The following is a 6328-nucleotide window of genomic DNA, read 5'->3' as shown; positions in this document are numbered from 1 at the left end:
AACCACGGAGTTAAGCTAAGCAAGCCACTATTGTCAGCTGTCTCTCAACCCTCAGTAGAGTGTGTTCCACTTAAAGGCCTTGAGTAAGTCAATATTCTGTTGAGAAAAGCCAGGAAATTTCTCAGTCTTCCACATCTGAAATTATGCAGTTTGGAATGTCAGGAACAAGAGTGAGGGGAAAGCTCATTCAGAACTGCAGCTAACCAGTTTCTCTCTTTCTGACTGCTGCAATAACCTCCTAGTCTATCCTGTGTTTACTCCTGTTCCTCTGGCCTGTTCACAGAGCTGCCAAAGTGGTCCCTTAAAATTTAAGCCTGATTGTGCCACTCTATACTCAAAATCGTCCAGTGAATTCAATTTAATTACAATAAATCCAAAGTTCTCACCAAGGCCTCAAAGTCCTTTTTGATCTGTTCTCCCCTTCTCCCATGTCTCTCTTGGCCTCATTCCTACCACTCTCCCCCTTGTTTTCTGTAATCCAGCCAAACTTGCTTCTTCTGCAGCTTTTACTAAAACACTACTTAGTAGACAAACAATTTATTTTAAATTAGGCAAAAAATTTAATAAGACACTTAACCAAAGAAGACACATGAATGGTAAATAAGCAACATTTTAAAATGTTCAGCATTATTAGTCATCAAAGAAAAATTAAAACCACAATGCAAATAACTTCACATCTACTAGAATGACTAAAATTAAAAAGATTGATAGCATCAAATGTTAGTAAGGATGGAGAACAACCAGAAGTCTCATACATTCCTGAAGAAAATGTGAAATGATGTACTACTTTGGAAAACAGTTTGGCATTAATACAATCCCCTAATTTCACCCCCTAGGAATTTAAATGAGAAAAATATGTCCACACAAAATTTGTACATGAACGTTCATAGAAACAACTTTATTCATGATTGTGAAACTGAGTAGAATCCTGTGGGGCTTTCCCAGTGACAGACTCAAAGTGTTCCCTGCTTCTTGTTTGTAGAACAAAGCTTTAGTCTCCTAGGCCTCCCTTGATTTCCAAAGAGCAGTTAATGATTATAGAACTGACCAAATTCAGAAACAAAGGAAAAGCAGTCAAGCAAGAAAAGTAACAATAGATTGAAAAACAGTGTTGTCTCTATCCCTTTCTCCTCAAGGGCTATAGATAACAGTCTGACACATATCCTTGATGTGGTGCTCCAAGGACAATGGTGCTTCAAGGACAAAGGACAACCCTCTCTGAAAAAGTGTCAGCGTTACACCCCTTATCAGACTCTTAATTGCCCTCCCCACCATGTTGTGATAGTTATGAAATTCCTGAGCCCAGCTGGGCGATGAGACCTGTCCCAAATAAGAAAAGGCATCTTCCCTGTCCCACTGCCACTCTATAGAAGGAAAGTATATGTGCCTCGACCAATTAGTAAACGAAATTTTCACCTTGGAGCATTCCTTTGTTTTCTGGCTATAAAAACTGATCAATAGCACATGTTTGGGGTCCACTACCCCAGACTACTAGAAAGTCAGCCTGCTGTTCTGGCAGAGACACTTTCCTCTAATAAATTCTATCTTCTTTACGTTCTGCCTTGTGTCTGGAAATTCTTTTCCAACCCACGTATGGACCACGACACTTGAGCGTTTTCTGTAGGCACTAAGGCTCTCCACCTGATGGAGGATTTGACTACATGCTGATCACAAGCATGTAGGTCCCAGACTGGTTGGAACAAGAAGGCTGATGATTAAGGTTCCCAAAACATCACCCTGTCACCTCTCCACCAACTAATCAAAAGAATGTCCATGAACTGATAATTCACCCTGAGACCCTCACTCCTAATGTTGTCTTTAGAAACATTTGCCCAAAAGTCTTCAGGGAGTTTGGGTCTTTTGAACATTAGCTGCTTGTTATCCTTGCTTCGCATCCTGCAAATAAACACTGTACTTTCCTTCACCACAACTGGTATCAGTAGATTGGCTTTGCTCTACATTGGGTGAGTGAATCTGTGTTTGGTTTGGCAATAATTTGGGCAACCATGAAGGGGCCACCATCCCTAGTGGGCATCTCAACCATAGCACACTGGCCCCTGACCAGTGGCAGCTCATGGATACTACTCAGCAGCTGCTTGAGCACCTTTGTCTCAGAGATGGCCCTGAACACTTGCCACTGACCAGGCATCATTGGCCCATGGCACTTTTGATTCCTGTGGTAAAGGGAAAAAGACACATGCTTTGCTGGTTGAGATTTCTCTAGTAAGTAGTGGAACTTGTGTGTGATAATACCAGGGTATTCATTCTCTTAGCCATTTGGGTCTGTCAGTGGCTAAACATTTGTTGGGATTTTCCCTTTTGGGCTTAGGAGTTTGAAACCCTGAGAGACTACATTTGTTTGTTTGTTTGAGATTTTAAGATTACCAGCCATAAACAACTGAGAAGGGGTAATCAGAGCTCTGTTTCATCTTATATTCCCTACGGTGTATTTTGCAGAATTGGGAAATTCTTAGGTCTTACTTTCACGGGCTCATACCCATGAAAAGGAGAAGGTGATATTTTTTCTAAAATCATGTGGTCACAGTATTCTTTAGGCTCTGGAGAATAATGCCCCAGAGGGGGCACTTTTTGACATTCTAAATCTTGTTTTTGCATACGAAAAAGCTGGCTTGTTAAAAGTATCTCTTCACTCTTCTGACCAGAAGGAAACAAATCTTACTAGGAGGAACTTACATTTTTCTCCCTGTGCCTTTGAAATGTAAATGTTCTACCCTGGGCTCTAATGTACTCTCACTCACTCTTGTCTATACCATCGCCAATTCCTGAGACTGAGGGGGGAAAAAAAGGGAGAAGAGTCCTTTTTAAACTCAGGCAGGGAAACTGTGAGATCTCTGTTTGTCTGGAATGTATGTATGTCCATGTGTACATTATAAATATATCTCTTTTCCTTTGGATGGTATTATCAAAGTTAGTTTGTAAATGAGCTCTATTTAATTGGCTTAAAGGAAATTAAGCACTTACAGAAATTCTCAGAAATATAAAAGAAACTAACTTGAATGAATTTCAGATTCATGTGATCTGAAAAATATTCAATATTAAATTTGGGATAATGGCTGACTTGGTCTAATGTCTCATAAAGTTTTCTTGGGTAATCTAAACATAATTTTTGAGAACAAGTGAATAAAATAGAGGTAAATGAGACAAGAGTTTTTAGGTGAACTCTGGGAATAATTATGTTTTAGGAATGTCTACTTAAAAATAGCTTTTCTGGAAGTTTTAGTAACTTGAAATTTTAGAGTTTAACTAAATTAAGCTAAATGATGAGAATTCATTGAATATCAAGGTCTTTTCCAAATAAAATAATATACTGAAATATTAATTACTAAACATTGGCTTCCTTTTACAGAGAAAGTAAAGATATTTAAGACTATTAATAAATATGTTTGGTGTCACACTGAGACATTTTCCATAAGAAAGTACATGTTAGAAATTATAAATAGCATTTATTTATAAATTTGCCAATCTACAGAATGCTAATGTAAAGAACAGCTCATAATTGCCTACTTCTTAATTTTCACTAGGAATTTAGGTTTTTAAGACTTGAGAATTCTAATTAAATATGTAATTAAAGCCACTAGAAATAATGAGAACATTTTCGTATACAGGGTAATAGGATGTGTGTTTTCATTAAAAGAAGGTATGAAGAATAGGAATTTATTTTGTTAAAGGAAAAGGAAGTAATTTTGTCTTAAAGCTGGTTATTTCTAAAGAGGAAATAAAATAAAGGGCAAGTTAATATGAATATAGAAAGTTGTAGATTTCTGGGGAAAAAGTAATCTTTAGAAAGAAATTCTATGTGTTGTCAGGACTCACTAAGATTAGAATGAATTTAATTGAGTAAATGAATTTTAAGATTAAAAGTAAAGTGGTACAAAAACTTAAAAATTTTTTCTCTCTCTTTTAAGAGAAAAACGTTTTCTTGGAATATTGATTTGCTTTTGATTAAGATTGTAAATTTTCTTTACCTTTTAAATAATCTGTTATAACTTTCTGTACTTGCTTTTAAAATCTTTCATTGTAACTTTGCTTAAATGCATAAGCATTGTTTCACAGTGGTCTGTAATCCTATTTGACCAAGTGTCTTGAAACTTTTTAACATTTTGGATAAACTTCTCAAGGATAGAATCCTAATGAAAGATACTTTGACCTCTAGATACCTTTGGGATGTTTCGGAGGACCCCTAAGTCATCTCAAAGAGAGATATTAAACTAATTAGGATGATTTGGTACGTTATGGGAGGCACTGTCAATTGATTAGAGATAAATGTATCTCCAACCTTCTTAGGTTATACATTTAGATTATACTAAATATCATTAATATAGATATTCTTTTTTTTTTTTTTTTTTTTTTTTTTTTTCTGCTGTACGCGGGCCTCTCACTGTTGTGGCCTCTCCCGTTGCGGAGCACAGGCTCCGGACGCGCAGGCCCAGCAGCCATGGCCCACGGGCCCAGCCGCTCCGCGGCATATGGGATCCTCCCAGACCGGGGCACGAACCCGTATCCCCTGCATCGGCAGGCGGACTCTCAACCACTGCGCCACCAGGGAGGCCCAGATATTCTTATGTTATATGAAATTAAATAAAATTTCTAAAATTTGAATATGTCAAATTTGTATGTTACAGAAGTAAACAAATTTTTTGTCAATTGCATTTTAACCAGCTCTTTACCTGTGTCTTTTTAAGTCTTTTTATCATTCATAGATGCTTTTGCAAAAATGCTTCATCTTCAGGAAGATTCATACTAAAGACTTTCTGACAAGTGCAGGTTTCTGATAACTTTCAAATCATACCATTGAATTGGGTAAGAAATTAAAGAATTCTAATGGAAATCCCGATGGTTTCATAAAGGTTAAGGCTGCAAACTGTAAACAGCTCAAATGTTCATCATCAAGTGAATGAGTAATTCACATCAGCAATAAAGGGGAATGAAATATTAATATACATAACATGGATGAATCTCAAAACATGCTGAGTGAAAGAAAACAGGAACCAAATACACACTGTTAGATTCTACTTTTGGAAATTTGAGAATGGGAAAACTATAGTCACTGAAAGCAAATCATCATATCACTTTTGTAGGAAGGTGAGGATTGACCACAAAGCAGCCTAAGGAAACTTTCTGGGTAATGGAAATTTTCTGTATCATGATTGTGGTAGTGATTACACAACTGTACATATTTGTCAAAATTTATCTAACTGTGCTATACACTTAACATGAGTGCTATTAGTTGTATGTAAATTGTACCCCAATAGGGGTGATTAAAAGGAAATATATATTATGTATGACATATAAATATATCTTTACATATATTACCCATATATCATGACAATAGAATAAAATATGTTCTTAGTGATTAAATTGCCATTTAGCCAACATCCAGAATGCCAAACATCCTTATTTTTTTCTTGTTTTTCTTTCTCTAACCTTTCAAAAAGCATCATTTTTAAGAGTCACATCAACATTGCTGATTAGATTTGCAGTAATTTGAAAACACAGAAGACATTCCTTTTAAAAATATAAACAAAAGCTTCTTTCATCTGCTCTCTAGATCTTTTTATTCTTATGCCACATTCTTTACACAAGTTGACCAATTGAGTTAGGCACTCATTTCCTTTTTCACAAATCTTTGTTGTGTTTCTGCTAGTTCTGCATTAGGGACTATTAAGGAGGAAAACCACTGACACAAAATGGTTTCATTTGTGCTGAAGCCCACGATACCACGCATATATTTAATACCTAACCTACTTGCAATTTCGACCTTCACCAGAAATGTTATCTTAATTCTGAAATCTGCAATTTTCTGGTCGGCACCAATGTGGTAATCTATCACAGGGGCCCTCTCCATCTCCCCCAACCCAAGAAGAAGAGGCAATCTGCAAGATAAAACTCAAGGCTTCCCTTCCCTACAAAGAGAAGATAGTACTGGTCCCAAATAACCTTTTTTTCTTTTGCTAATGACTCTCTTGCCCACCCTCCTTTCTATAAAAACCTTCTACTCTGTAAAATTTCTCAAAGTGCCCTATTTACTACATGAGATGCTGCCCAATTCATAAAGCATCAAATAAGGCCAATCAGATTTTCAAATTTACTCAGTTGAATTTTGTTTTTTGACAAGACATGATCTTAAACAAGATAAACATTGCCCCTGTTTTCATCTCAGGTGGCCTCAGCCTGCAGCTGCTTGAAGCAGGATTTTGGTTCCTGGCCAGAGATTGAAGTCAGGCTGGGGCAGTGAAAGCACTAAATCCTAGCCACTAGACCACCAGGGACTAGTGACCAGTGACAAGGTCCTGGCCTGTCTGCTGTG

The sequence above is a fragment of the Mesoplodon densirostris genome, chromosome 6 (genome assembly GCF_025265405.1).
Source record: "Mesoplodon densirostris isolate mMesDen1 chromosome 6, mMesDen1 primary haplotype, whole genome shotgun sequence".
NCBI classification, from domain to species: domain Eukaryota; kingdom Metazoa; phylum Chordata; class Mammalia; order Artiodactyla; family Ziphiidae; genus Mesoplodon; species Mesoplodon densirostris.
This window is presented reverse-complemented; position numbering follows the sequence as displayed.